General features: G+C 37.5%; 1 pseudogene; it reads right to left on the reverse strand.

Moving 5' to 3' along the window:
- Window positions 1–1,192: 1,192 nt before the first annotated feature.
- On the reverse strand, window positions 1,193–6,562 carry LOC115834266 (annotated as a pseudogene).
- Between the last annotated feature and the right edge of the window lie 9,725 nt (window positions 6,563–16,287).

The raw sequence follows: 16,287 nt of genomic DNA on the forward strand, positions 1-16,287 counted from the left end.
TCCCCATCATCTTATATAGGAAGCTTCCTCTTTCGATTATTTCTATTAAAAAACCTAAGCAATTGAAATCAACCCTGCAAAATTATGCTGCAATTATTTAAACCCTAACATAATAGTGTTATCTTTGATATGAATCTGAAAATCAATTTATTTCTTATCTTTTGATAGATATTCATTAGTATGTTCTATCCTATTTTGTTACTTATATTTTGGAAAAGTTTCTTAATGTTAGAATAATATTTATACATATTAACTCCTCTACTTATCCATTTACTCATCTTATTTACTGTGTGATCTATTCTAAAAATTGCATTGAATAATTGTAATATATTAGCAAAGAAGACAAATACTGCCATTGCCCCCTTGGAATTTTCAATCTGCGAGTAATAAGTAAAGAGTTTTCTGAATATTATAATCTGATATGATATATTCAGAGAAGATGTAATAGCAGAGCAACCCGGCACTGAAAAACTGTTGTATGAGCTGAAATGTGATTAATAACTAGGATGTTGAGAAACAATAAAGTCTGTGAGGTCAACTTAACTTGCTCAGACTTAAAAAGAAAATAAGCACGCTTTTTATTCTTTGTAAGATAAGATATCCACCACTTCATTATTCTACCCCAGGCTGGTTCAAATATACAACTAAGACAAATGATTTACAGTGTGTACAAACTGAAAACATACTCTCTGAAAAAGGAATCAGATTAAAAAAAGAACTTACATTGTATGATTTTATTTACCTGAATGCAAAAACATAAAAAGTAGATTAAGTGCTGTCAAGGAATAGGGGAGGGTGAATGGAGAATAAGTGTTAATGTGTATGGGGATTCTTCTGGAAGTGATAAAAGTGCACAGGCAGTAGAGAGCTCTGATGCCTGCACAAGTGTGATATACTAACAATCTCTGAATTAAATACATTAGAACATGACTTGCACGGTAAGTGAATTAATCTCAAAAAACTAGTACAAAAGAAATTATTGATGTTCTAGTAAAGATTCCACAATAATTTATTAATTAAAATAACTTAATTAACAAATGTACAGATTCAAGGTGGTTATCCCATTTATAACCATAAAGTAATTACATTCCATGAAGTTACAATGAGCTCACAGGCTCTCACACTTAGGGTCTTAGGACACTATTTGCCTCATATATGGGACGTCACAATAAATCATCATGAAACCAACTTTTCATGTACAACCAAAGCAAAAGAAAGGCCTCAGAGGGGAAGAGAAGGAGGAAGGAAGAAAACCATAGATAAGAGAACCTTTAGAAACATCAAAAAACCTCACAGATCCATTATCATAATCCAGAAACACCCCAACCCGACCCAGAGGCCTTTGCACATACTGAATTAAAGGTGGAGAGTTGGTGGAGAGACTACAGTGGTTGCTCCTTTTTGAGGAAATTTAAAAAAATGTTTCATCAGAATCAATAACGATATTGGCATCTGCAGTCCTGAAATCTCTACAGACTCCCAGAATCCAGTTGGAGGAGAGGGTCACATCCACCTCCCAGAAATGCCTGTGGGAGGTGAATGCTTGTGCTCCCCACACAGCAAAGCTCTCCACTCTCTGGGGATCCATGGGAGCACTGAGATGGTCATCTCCAAATATCACATATCTCACATCCTCAGAAAGGCTTATATAGCAAGGAATCATTTCTGTGCTCAGAGCATTATCCACTGACAAGGAAAAAATATTATATTAGTGCTATGAGGGACAGAGGCTCTGTGGCCCAATTATTCACTTCATTTGCTCTTCTTCCAAGAAAATACAAAAAAAGGAAGGCAAGAGAGTTCAGCCCCATGCATCCATGAAGATGAAAAGTTATTACACCTCTACAGCACATACAATTATGTATTATTCCTTAAATAATAGAGAAAAAACGTGACCATCTCACTGGGCAAAGTAATGATTTAATGTCTGTCTCTGCATATTTTGTTTCAGGACATATCTAAAATGTTTTCTTTCTTCAATAGAAAAATCTTCTTGTATTATTTGTCTTTAAGATCATCAACAGGTAGACATCAATTTGCTGCGATGTGAGAATTTATTGGAATGTAAGTAATGCCTTCTCATAGTCTCAACATATAAAATTTGGTAGAAATTAACACATGTAAAATTTATAAGTTTCTGAAAAGAATACTCTGGCTTTACATTATCTGTTTAGCTCCTGATTCAATCTACTCTGGGTTCCTGCCCTCTGCTACTTAGACCTGCTCTCTAGAATGAGCCTAACAGGGTTAAGTCTCGTTCACAGATCCCTCACTTTTCACTTGTTACGAGATGTATCTGATGGCATTAGAATTGTCCTGATTATGGATATTTTAGTCATTTTCTTTGTTGATCAAAATGTTCTGATTTTGTGGTAACTTGTAGAATGCATGTAAATGCACATAGAATGAAACAATTAAAAACCATTATGCCAAATCTAAGCCATCAAAATTGAATTAAATTGAATAAACACAAAATACTGATGCCACCATGAGAACTAGTGTCTTCATAACTACATGATCTGAATATTCTTTGTCCTCTTATTCTGCATATAAAGTGTGTATCTTTACATTTTCATCAAACTGTAAGTCAGGAAATTGAGTTTTCGATCATTGTAATACTATGCAGGTAGAGAAGATGCACATGTCTTGGAAAAGTATGTATTACCTACATGTCAAAACTAATAAAACTTAAATGGGAAAAGCCTCAACCAAGGGACCCAATAAGGAAATAATTTGAGGCTGGACTGCCAAGCAGCTGGCTCTTACCTCTGAAGTTGTTGAGCATATCTAGGACTCCAGTTATGTGCCATGAAGTGAGCTCTGGGTTCACTGGCTGGGGCTTTTGCATCTGTGCCAAATCAGTCCTGCAAAAAAAATGGCCTCAGCTATAGTTCCAGGCCCAGAGTTAATCATACAGTCATACAAAGATATCACATTTTCATAAGATGTTTCCTCAGAATTCTGCCCGTTTTGGTTAACTGGTTGTACATTTTATTCCACACTCTAGGGGCCATAAGGATGTTACTTTTTCTAAATTTTACTTCCATAAAACCCAATTTCCCAGATATGTTATCCTCAGACATTATACAACTTCTAAAGTCATTAAAAGTCATTGCCTCCCTCTGCCCATCACACCCCCTGAGGGTAGGCAGAAATCTTGGGAATATTTCAGAGAGCAGAAAACTCAGACAAAAACCTTTGGGACCTCAGCTGCAGCTGTCACTAACGCTAGTCAGTGTCTAACAGAGAATATTCACTGAGACAAAAGGCTTTAATCTTTTGTGCAAATCAAAGGAGTCTAATTCCAGCCTGAGAACCCTGCTGCTGAGGGTCCTGAGGCAACCATTTTCCTGAGGTCTTTCCTTGAACTGGGTGTACGGTGATGGAGCAGGCCCGGGTCATTGATGCTTTTAGGACAAAACATCCCTCCTCAGCCCATCCTTAGGGAATCTCTCTCCTCCCTCTGTCTTTTTTTTTTTTTTTAACCTCTGACCCCTCTAGAGTAGAAGATGCCTCTATGATTCCTCAGAGTAATTTTGTATTAAGATCTGTGGGGTATGGCTGGTCAGGATGGATGGATCGGGAGAACAAACTTCCGAATGGCAAATTGTTTTTATGTATATTTTAATTCATACAAATTTTAAGATGAAAACTTTCCAGACCAAAGCAAAGAAGACCTCAGGCCTTCTTTTGAAACAAAATTGGAAACAGCCCCTGACAACGATGTTAGTACTCAAAATGTATACATCCCCTTCATTCACAAGAGAACAAATTTTTCAGAAATAGCATTGTTTTTAGTGTAAACTCACCTTGCTAATACATTTCCCACATCCTGCAAAAAAAAAAAGGTAATGTTAATTATGAGAGATTTTTCCTTCTGCATCTTTTCTCATACTCTTGTTTCTTTCTGTTTTAGTGTTTTAATAATGTGTATCTTTTTTTTTCCTGCTAAGGAATCATTCAAGCCTACTTTAATAACAGAACCTCAACTAAACTATAAAAAGCTTCATCAGTGGGCATTAAGAAGAAGGGAGCTCAGCAAGAGATGGTGGAGTAAAGCAAAGATATCTAGGTTTCCAGTGTCATTAATTTCCTAATCTTATTTCCAAGGAAAGCTCTGACCACACATGACAACTATTAAAACAAAACAGAGAACCATATGAGAAACAGAGTACATGGACATTGATGAGCAGCTTTGAGAAATCTTGCCCAGGCAAGGGGAAACCCCTCAAAGTCTTCAGCAAATCACTGCTCTCTGGGAGATCAGAGTGAGGAGGAACTAGGGCATGTAAATGGAATATTACTAACCTTCCCCTGGCCTAGAGTTCTAATGATTTTGGATGATCTCTCTATGTGGATAGCACTCCAAATTATATTGAAGAGAACTTTGTTATATGTTATCAGCTAAAATGGCAAAAATTTCCCAAAGATTACCAAAGTATGCAGTAATAAGTGAATGGAGAAACGTAATGGTGGAAGTCAGACAGCATGTGTCACTTAGCTTAGAGCAGTGACATATGCAGGTGATATTTGCATGTCCTGGCAGCATTGTCCAGCAAAGGCTTCCTGTCTCTGAGGATGGACCCTCCCTCTTCACCTGGAGCAGCTCCCCGTCAGGCATGTGGCATGTCTCCCACAGCTCTCTGTACATGTCTTTCATCCCTTCTAAATGTTGGGTCATTCTCACTTGACTGTCTTGTAGTTGTTGGAAAGGCTCTTTTGCTTCTCTTTCCAGTGTCTGCAGATGCAGTTGCTCCTCCTCTTCGAGAAATATATGCATCTTTTGATATTGAATACTGATTATCCTCTTCCTTAATGACACATAGTGCTGCGGAGACGTTTGGTTAAAAGGATTACATTTTCTCACTCTCAGTAGAAAACTTCAAATAATTAAATGCTAGGTGTAATCAAGCAACTTATAAACTTTCTGCCTCACTCTTGCAAGGAGTCTTGAACATTTGCTATCTCCTTCTGTCCATCTTTTTCAATGTTCCTATTCTCTCTCCCTTTTTAAATCTAACCTATATAAAGACTCCTGGTTTCTGTCACTGTGACGCTTCTTCACAGTTGTTAGTGAGTCAATTATTTCCTCTATTAATCTCTCTTTTAGGATTTTTCCGTGTCTGATTCGCCTACATGTTAAAAAACATTTAGCCATACACCGTATTATGCAGTATTTTTTTTTACTTTTACCATATTTTTACTCTATATACTATTCTCTTTCTTTCACCTTCCTCATACCCAATCTTAGTGAAATGTTGTCTCATTTGCAGTGTCTGAAAAGGTTTATACCAACCTTCAAAGTTGAACTAGAATACACATAATGCCGTTTATCCAATATACTAGAATTAATTTGGCTAGCTTGTGTGGGCTTCTCTGTTTGCAACTCCTATTACGTCAATTGAAATCACTACATTTTCTTGGGATGAAATCACTATCTTTCAACTGGTAGTTTGAATTTAGCTAAAAATTATAAGCTAACATTGTGTTTATTTGCATAAAAACAAAGAAAACATTTTCATTTTTACCTCTAACGAATGAAATTTGCTAGTTTCCTGATTTAGATTGTTTCGTGTCTCTTGATTGATTTTCCATAAATAATCCATTTCCTTTATAAGTTTCTCCTGCAAAAGAAGCAAGAAGCTTAGCAATAATGATGACAGTATAGTAGATTTCATCCCCTTATCAATTAAAAAAAAGGCTGTAATTGAAAGAAACATAAGTTAGAGTGGAGTGGTCAGATTTTTCCAAATTAAACATATTTGGTTCTAATAATTTGGATGTGAAAAGTGATAGAAACATAATAGAGAGTTTTAAAGGACCCTTCAGATAATATCATCAATTTTCTGAGAAACTGGCTTTTATATAATCTGACTTTGAACAGTGTTCTTGGTGCTGGCCACCTGCTCCACAGCTCCATTCTATATGTTTGAACAACGTTTCTAAGGAAACCTCCTTTAGTGAAGTCTCAACACAGCTATGATTAAAGTGTCAAATTAGTCAGAAACATTGAAAGGACACATTTATGTGTCATGATTCACATGGAATTATCACCACCTCCACCATCTGCATTCTCATCACCATCATTTTCATAGGCCCTCATCCTTCTTATTTGGGATTCTACATAATTCAAACTGCCTTAGAGGCATCACGTACCCTGCATTCCTCAGCAGCCCATCCTTTTGGGCTGTGGCTGTGAGCCATGTGCTCTGGTGACTCAGAGTGGGGCCCACAGAGCAATCTCTTGTCAGCCTCACAGAAGCTCCTTAGTCTCCTCATGGAGCACACCGATATTGTCCGAGCTGTTGATGTTCTGAGGTCTGGTCTGTCTGGCTAGGGAAGCCAGCTTTTTGAGTGCCACACTGGTGTTGAAGTTGGGCTTCTGTGAGATTTTTCTGCACAAAGGGCAGTGAATTGGTGCTGTGCCATCTTCTGAGCAGAGGCAGAGGCAGGGCCTGCAAAAGCTGTGCCCACAGTCAATGGTGACCGGGTCTATGAGGTATTTCATGCAAATGCAGCAAATGAGCTCATTCTGGAAGACTCGCAGGGCATCTCAATCCATGTTTCTGAAAATTAAAAAAAAAAAGTGAGAATTTCTTTCTCTTATTTTTATTTGCCCCGATGAAAAGGAAAAAAAGGCTGGCGGAGAATTTTCCTTGTCTACTTGAGCTCTGTCCAATATGTCTAATAAGTTAGTTCCAGTACAAACTGAGACATAGTAAACACAAACATGCTGGATTTATAAAATTTTCCCTCAATAGTCACCGAAGACTCAGTCCGGGACTCCCTGAGATACCAAGATCCTAAGATGTTCAAGTCTCTTATTAGTAAATGGTGTGGGATTTGTATGTAACCTAAACCTATCCTCCTGAATACTTTATGTCTAGATTACTTCGAAGGCCTAATACAATGTAAATGCTGTATAAATACTTGTAATGCCATACTGTTTAGGAACAGCACGAAGATTAAAAATATGTACATGTTTGGCAGGGCGCCGTCACTCATGCCTGTAATCCCAGCACTTTGGGAGGCCGAGGCAGGCGGATCACGAGGTCAGGAGATCGAGACCATCCTGGCTAACATGGTGAAACCCCATTTCTACTAAAAATACAAACAATTAGCAGGACGTGGTGGCACCTGCCTGTAGTCCCAGCTATTCAGGAGGCTGAGGCAGGAGAATAGCTTGATCCCAGGAGGCGGAGGTTGCAGTGAGCCGAGATGGCACCACTGCACTCCAGCATGGGTAATAGAGTGAGACTCTGTCTCAAAAAAAAAAAAAGTACATGTTCAGTACAGCTGCTTTATTCTCCCTGTAAATATTTTTTATCTGAGATTAGTTGAATTCACGGGTATGAAACTTATGGATATGAACAACCGTGATGCAAATGAGAAAATGAGACAACAGTCCTCGTGGCATTTTTGTTAAACAAGCTGTGCCCTCAATCATTCCCAGTTACTTAGACAAGCTTAAAGCCTGGGCGGAGGATAAAAGCCGGGATGATTTCTGAGTCACTTATGTAAGCTAATTAATGAAGAAGCACATTCTGAATGTCATCCTGTCTCTGTCATTCTATCTGTCTCAATGATTCCATGATGATAATATATGAAAGACACTCAGTATCTATGGTATTATTCTATACTCCCTGCCTCCAAACTCACCTATGAAGTTTGCTCAGACAATTATAAATAAAGTAGCTTTTATCTAAGATTGATTAATCAGAGTGGACTGTCAACTCCTAAAATTATCAATCATTAAATTTGTCCTTTTAATTTTAATATCAAAACTCTTCCTTTCAATATATTAAATGTAAGTAATATCTATTATTTTTAATTAGGAAAGTTTTTTCCCATAGTCAATTCAGATGATTAGAGAGAACACTTTCACATTCTGAAATAGCCAATGTTTCACCTATAATAATTAACAAGAATTAATCAACAATTAATTATCTTCTAAAATAACAAAAAAATGAAGATATGTATTAGGTTTTCCACTCTACGCTAGAAAATCCAGAAATGCAGTTAATGGAAGCATGGCCACCAGTTCACCTCTCCCCTTAGTGACTTGGAAGTTGCAGCTTCTTGGGAGCCCTTGCCAGTTGGTTAGATCTATTGATCTATTTTCTTTCTTTTTTTTTTTTTTTTTTTTGTTGTTGGTTGAGATGCAGTCTCACTCTGTCACCCAGGCTGGAGGGCAGTGGCACGATCTCAGCTTACTGCAACCTCCACCTCCCAGGTTCAAGCAATTCTCCTGCTGCAGCCTCCTGAGTAGCTGGTATTACAGGGGCCCACCATCATGCCAGGATAATTTTTTCGTAATTTTAGTAGAGACCGGGTTTCACCGTGTTGGCCAGGCTGGTGTCTAACTCTAGACCTCAATCGATCTGCCTGCTTGGCTTCTCAAAGTGCTAGGCTGCAAACATGAGCCATCATGCCCAGCCGATTAAATCTATTTTCAACAGCTTTCAAATCTAGTCTGCAAACTGCAAATTTTGAAGAGACAGCAAATAAGACCTTTGCAACAAGAATTTTCAAAGTAATTCAACATTTTTAACATTCACTTTGGTGAACATTATAACCACTACTACATGCCCACATTCTAGTGAACATTTTAGATATTTTATGGGTTCTATGATTGCATGAAACTATGGAAATATATCTTTTCACACTGAAGAAAAATCTAACAATACAGAAAACAGTCACATAAAAAGAATCAAATAGCAAGGGAAACAGACCATATCTTACAAACTGAAGATACTTTATATTGATTTTCCTATAAATCACTAAGACGGTTATTTGTTTGCTTCGAAAAGACCCAAGCATGCTGCAGGTAAATTTAAAGTATTTTTAAGAGTAAAAGTGAGCATGATGGTTTTGCTGCACATTTTATACTCACAAGGCTACTATGAATGGTCTCAGTCTAGAAGCTCTGTAGACATCCAGATTAGAAGTAACTCTGGTGCTCCAAAGCCCAGCAGCCACAAATCCAGTGGGTCCTCACTGAAGGGAGAGAAATCTCTGGACAAGCATCCTTTGAAAGTGTATGGGCCTCAAAAGACCACACCCACTTCCTGAGGTGGATTAGATTGCATAGAAACCGGTAAATTGGCTGATTAGGTTTATAAAGTATTGAAAACCACACTTGGAGGCTCAAAGCTCAACAGAGAAGTTTGGAATGAGATGCAAGAAAGTTGACTTAACACAGGGTACTCAAAGAAATATTTTAAGTATAACAATTATTTCACTAAATATTATCACAAGCTAATTTTGTTTTGTTTTGTTTTTGTTTTTGTTTGTTTGAGACGGTATCTCGCTCTGTCACCAAGGCTGGAGTTCAATGGCTCGGTCTCAGCTCACTGCAACCTCTGCCTCTCGAGTTCAAGCGATTCTCCTGCCTCAGCTTCCAAGTAGCTGGGATTACAGTCGCCCACCACTACACTCAAATAATTTTTGTAGTTTTAGTAGAGATGGGGTTTCACCATGTTGCTCAGGCTGGTCTCAAACTCCTGATCTCAGGTAATCTGCCCACCTTGGCCTCCCAAAGTGCTGGGATTACAAGCGTGAGCCACTGCACCGGGCCACATGCTAACCTTAAAATTTTGTTTCTCACTCCATTTAAAAATTATAATTGCTTAAGTGCCTAGCAGTTATTTATCTGAATATGTTCAAAGATAAAACATCAACTGGGATTACAACACATCTGTGCTGTGTAACTCTCTTGTTTAAAAAAGTATAACAAGGAACTTAATTGTGTTTCACAAAATTGTATATATAATGGTTTGATTTACAATTAGCTGTTTTTCTTATTTTTTACTATTTTTATATGACTAGTTTCCTAATGATAGGATTTATATGAAAATAAAATCTGTTTTTTATTTATCCACCTTTTTGAATAATTTAAAACTGAAACTTTACATATGTATGTACATAACTATCTTATAACATGTTATGCATTCATATTTTTAAAATTATATAATTAATTTACCAATAATAATAATTATTACCTTTTTTTTGACATGCTCTCTCCCTCTGTCAATCCAGGCTGGAGTGCAATGACAGGATCTCGGCTTACTGCAAACTCTGCTCCAGGTTCAAGTGATTTTCCTGCCTTAGCCTCCCGAGTAGCTGGGATACAGGTGGTCTGCACGGTGAGCAGCTAATTTTGGTATTTTTAGAAGAGGTAAGGTTTCACCAAGTTTGGCCAGGCTGGTCTCGCACTCCTGACCTCAGGTGATCTGCCCATCTCGCCTCCAAAGTGCTGGGGATTACAGGCATGAGCCATGGCACCTGGCTGTTATTTACACAATAATTATGTCCATAATTATCTTTAATAGTGCATGAAAGTTATTTGTAACACAGTTGCCATACTAACAGATTTTGTTGTCTTTTACCATGATTTAATAAATCACCAATGTTTATACATAGTTGTATTCATAAATTATCGATGTTTGGGATTTAGGTCATTCTGTAACTTAAAATTAACAAACGTTGCTAGAAGTTGAAAAAGTAGAAATCTATATAAAAGTCGCCATTACATATTTGAGACATTTAAAAATTATAAAATTCATAAAAGTCAGCGTATCCTAGAAAAAGATGAAGTTGCTGTCGTTTTAATCAGTCCATGGGCACTGCAAATTAGTATGTTTTCTGAAGTGTCATTTGATCAGCATATGCTTCAAAAAATATATCCAATAAATTTAAGAAAGGTAATCAGAGATATATATATGCAGACTTTTCACAAATGTTGTTCTTTGAAAACTGATTCAAACACTTCTTAAAATGTTGCATATTATCTACCTCAGTGTAGAGAAGAAAGACTTTCTGGTATTCTCACTTCTCAGTTAAAAATTTGATTCTACATTTTGTAGACCGCCCTGTATTAGACAGAAATAACATAAGCAACTTATGAGATGCACATGAAAGAATAAAAAATAGTTGAAAATTTTAGTGCTAGAAGCTGAAAAAGTTATCTATTTTACTACAAGTGTGTTATCATGCAGGGTAGGTAAGAGAGAAAAGGCAGTATTTCCTTACCTAACCAAAATACTCTGTCATTCAAAGTGAAAATATCAGACATTTATTGATCACCAATTCTGTGCTAAAACTGTTCTAAGTGCTTCACATGTTCTAATTACTTAATTGTTACAGCAACCCCATAAGATAATATATTTTATACTCATTTAAAGATTAAGAAACGTGAGAACAGGAAACTTTAATAATTTGTCCATAGGCATACTCTAATTAAGTAGGAGAACTAGGGTTTGAAACCAGGCAGTCTGTCTCTGAAAACTGTTTTCCTTTGAGTGACATTAAATATGTTGCCAAAGTATCTTCTTAAGCCACCAAATTACATACAATATTTTGGGGAGACACTTCTTGCATGCTGGCAGAATTGATTGAAAGTTGACAAAGCTTTCAAGTATTGTGCAGGCTTTGGTCCACTTTTTTGAATAATAATATGCACACTGTCCTACATCTACCATACCGTCCAACCCTCTATCAATGACATCACAAAAAGCCTGTGGGCATGCTCGGCCAAACCCCATAACAAAGGCATTGTGGAAATCCTAGTGTGCAGTGCAGCTCTTCTTTTCAAAGCACAGAATGTCTCAGAGGGTCTCTTATGTGAGCTACTCTGATTACTCACAAAATAAGTGTCTGCTATGGACTGTCCTTACTGGCAGAGATTGGAGCCAAAATTGTAACAAACCTGCAAGTTCTGCACATGTATCCCAAAAATTAAAGTAAAATTTAAAGAAATGTGTAAAAAAACCAAGACTAAGTCCTTAAGGAGCTCATGGTCTAGTAGTTGATACAAAGGAAGGGACAGTCATCCTAAAATTCTTCCTAAAAGAAATGACACCTAAGCTGAAACCCAAAGGATGAGGGTAGTCTTATCTTTTCTGATAGTACAGTCTAAGTGACAGCAGTTGTCATGAGAAAAGATTTTGGGGCCTGGCATGGTGGCTCATGCCTGTAATCCCAGCACTTTGGGAGGCCGAGGTGGCTTGACCGGTCAAGCTGAGAAGTTCGAGACCAGGCTAGGCAACATGGTGAAACTCCATCTCCACAAAAAATACAAAAATTAGACAGGCATGAGGGTGCATGCCTGTAACCTCAGCTAAGTCTTAGGCTGGACGATTGCCCGAGCCCAGGAGGTAGAGGTTGCATTGAGCAGGGATTGTGCCACTGACTCTAGCCTGGGTGACAGAGTGAGACCCTGTCTCACACACACACAAACACACACACAAAATATTAGTTCTGTTCTCTTCCTGGGTTGATATCCTTCTATTCTATCTAGGCCAGAATGCTTTCTGAAATGGAAATGTGCCTATATTCCTACCTGCTTAACCTTATTATGGGATTTTGATAAACTACAAGAAAGTAGTTACACTCCTCTCGATGTCAAACAAAACGTACTTGATGTATTTGGTGCTCAGTGTATGAATTTTTCTTCCCACAAATGCCTTGGATTCTAGTAAGGGTGAGTTCCTTGTATTTCCTTAACTTGCCACAATCATCCATACTTCTATTATTTTGTATAACATGATTACCTTGTCAGTGGAAATATAAATAAATAAAATTACTTTGAAGCGCTGTGGCATTGCCCAATAGAATTGATGATCCATAAATTTTATAACCCGGACATTCCAGTTATCGGAAGATACTGTCCGCAAAGAGAATCTATTGGCTATTTACATTAGGAGACATGTTCACAAAATCAAAATACAAAAGTCATTCCAAATGTACAACAGCAGAAAATGAACAAATATATATTATTATGCACCATTTATCCAACTTTGGGTTTTCCACTACAAACTGACTCTTGATTGTTTACATAAATAGATCTGGACTCTTTAAATATTTTTTTCTTTGCCACGTGTTAAGATGTCAATCTTTGTGAGTAGAAAACATTGGAGAGAAATTCCAAAAAAGCGCTTCCAATCTGCTTTGGAAATGACGCCTCCAGTGTCTGGCCCGGAGGGCATACAGGGATACACCAATGCCCAGATTGTGTAGTTGAGGCAGCTGCTATAGCAGCCACTTCCTGAAGTTCATGGTGGCCAGGAGAACTGAGCCGCCACGAGCTTCTCCTGATACTGCCCTTCGCCACATTTGAAGTGGAGCCTGTCTGGCATGACATTTCTTTGTAAACTGCTTTACAAGTGGCCCAGAAGGCAAGTTTGTGGGGAGCTCTGAAGTGTGGATTTAAAGCAAGTTGTTCAAGCGCAACAGCACAGCGACTTCTTAACATTCAGTGAGGCCAAGGGGTGAGGGGAGTCTTCATTGGCTACTCCAACTTCACCCTGGAAACAATGGCAATTCCTTATATGTGCTCATCACGTATTATTTAGACTTCTTACATTCTACTAGACAATATTTCCTTGCTCAAATGCTGTTATAATTAATCATTCTTTATATTAACTTTCCCTATTCACATTATTATATGTTTTCTCTGTCTTGACAGACCCTGAATCTTCCTTTCATTTGAATAAACGCTATCTATCTATCATCTATCTATCATCTATCTATCTATCTATCTATCTATCTATCTATCTATCTATATCTATCATCTATCTATCTATATCTATCTATCTACTTACTTATCTATCTGAACACTTAAAGACCAGTGTAAAAAAATCAAGTACCACAAAACTATACTTGGTATGATTTTATTTTTAAAAGTTCAAAACTACCTAAAGCCAAATCATGAAACATGTAAATAATATAGCCATGTGTGATAAAATTATAAAGAATAAGAGAGGAAATAAAGATAAACACAAAATTCACGGCAGTGAAAAAGCACAACTGTCATTAGTGCACGGGGAACCCAAAGATATTGGAAATGTTATTTTCTTAATATGGGTAGTAGGTTCACAAATGTTCATTACTATTTTTGTCTATACTTGTGTGTTATATTATAGTCTTTTACATAAATAAAATATTTTAATAAAAAATAATGATTTCTTATGCTATAGAGTGATTACATATACTAAAAGTGTAATTTAATCAGTGTCCCAACTAGTGCGCTGAGATAGCGATCCTCTCAGCCTTGGGAGGCCAGGCAGGGCGTGAGGCCTCTGGCTTGGAGCAGTTGTGCATATTCCGCAGTGTGCTCTATGACAAACGGATGTTTTCCCATGTATGAAGTGACATGGACACATTAGACTTGATTCCCTGAAAATGCCAGATGAGAGTTTTACGATATTTGTCCATTCCCCTTGGATTTAATACTGACTTTGATTCTTCCACTTCATAATAATCTTGTATAATTATAAATTTTGATTTGTTATTTTTAATCCACAACGAGAAAATAAAAGAAAAATATATACACCGACAAATATATGAACACTCACATAACTGTATATACTACCCATCTTTATTTCTAAAATACTAATTTTAAGATACATCAATATACCCATCATGATTCTTTCTGAGTGACATACCACACAAATTCAATATGGGTTCTCTAAGGAATCCTCTTAGGCTACTTGTTTCAAAGCCTCTGAAGCTGCCTGCCCAGTGAAGGCTGCAACAAAGCTTTCTCTTCACTTCTCCCTTAGCCTTGCATGGGTCCACTTTCCTTTCAATATCAAACAGAGTATTAGAAATTCCTGGAAATGACTCCCCTGAATACTTGCTGTGGCTGCTTGGAGCATAGATGACATACCTGTTGATAAGACAGTATACTGTTTGCTAGTTGCCCAAATGATATGGAAGAGAAACACAAGGGCACTCTACAATTCTAACACTGAATATTTCTAATTTAACAATTTGAACCAGCCACTTGTCAACTAAACTTCCACATTAAATAACTCTAAAGACTAATATGGTCAGGCGCAGTGTCTCCAGCCTGTAACCCCAGCATTTTGGGAGGCCAATGTTGGCGGATCATGAGGTTAGGAGTTCGAGACTAGCCTGGAAAGCATGGTGAAACCCCGTCTCTACTAAAAATACAAAAAATTAGCCAGGCATGGTGGCACATGTCTGTTGTCCTAGGTACTCAGGAGTCTGAGGCAGGAGAATTGCTTGAACCCGGCAGGTAGAGGTCACAGTGAGCTGAGATCATGCCACGCCACTGCAATCCAGGCTGGGCTACAAAACAAGGCTCCATCCTTTAAAAAATAAATAAATAAATAAAATGGAAAAGACTAGTTTATGAAATATGTGTTAATTAATAATATTTGACTTCGAACAAATAACCTAAAGTGGTAAGTGCTTCAATGCTACAACAGTAACAACGATAAGGTAACCACAGCAATCGTGCTTGGTAATAAAGTATTTACTTACAATTTTTCTAATTCTTCAAGATAAACTACACACAGTTGATATTAGTATTTCCCAGAGGAGGAAACTGAGGTCTGAGAAATCAAGTTGCTAAATGGTTTGTCTCAAGGCACATTACAAGTAAATGCTGATTTTTTAATATATCATAATAAATGATAGCACAACTGTGATCCTTAAAGTCCTGTTTTTGATTAGTCAACCATCTATTGTGTTTTTTTGTCCTTTTTAAAAAAGCCACACTACCATGTTAGAATACTTAAATAAAACATGAAGAAACATCAAAAATAATTTTGTAATGTCTCATATGACCACGACAGACGAATGTTTTATGGAACGGGCAAAGACATTTTCATGTCATAGACCTAGAAAGGAAGGACAAACTGAAGAGAAAAATAAGGCCAGGAGCGGTGTCTCATTACTGTAATTCCATAAATTTGGGAGGCTTAAGTGGGAGAATTGCTTGAGGCCAGGAGTTTGAGACCATCCTGGGCAACATAGGGACACCCTGTCTCAACAAATGAAAGTACAAATATTAGCTGGGCACTGTGGCACGTGACTGTAGTCCTAGCGATTTTGGAGGCTGTGGTGGAAAGATTGATCAAGCCCAAGGAGTTTGAGGCTGCAGTGAGGTAAGATTGCACACTGAACTCCAGCTTGGGAGACAGTGTGAGAACCTGTCTCTTAAGAACAACGACAAAATAAGCTGGGGCGATGGGTAAATTAAAAATATGCTGCCATTGGCCAACCAATCGAACTGTTTGAAACATGCTCTTACTCCCAAGCCAGACACTTTGATAATCCCTGGACAGAAAGATGGAGCCAATTCTGGCTCCATCTTTCAATACATGTAAGATCAATCTGGGGATAGTCAATGTTTGGCTGAAAAAATTACAGTAGTCAAGATTTAGGAAGAAAAACACCTCTAAATGTCAAAAAAATGAAAAAGAACAAATAAAGATGTTGATTGATTATACACCTTACGTATAGAGGGATTACTGGGTT

This window comes from Nomascus leucogenys, unplaced genomic scaffold, assembly GCF_006542625.1.
Source record: "Nomascus leucogenys isolate Asia unplaced genomic scaffold, Asia_NLE_v1 000932F_40102_qpd_obj, whole genome shotgun sequence".
NCBI lineage: Eukaryota > Metazoa > Chordata > Mammalia > Primates > Hylobatidae > Nomascus > Nomascus leucogenys.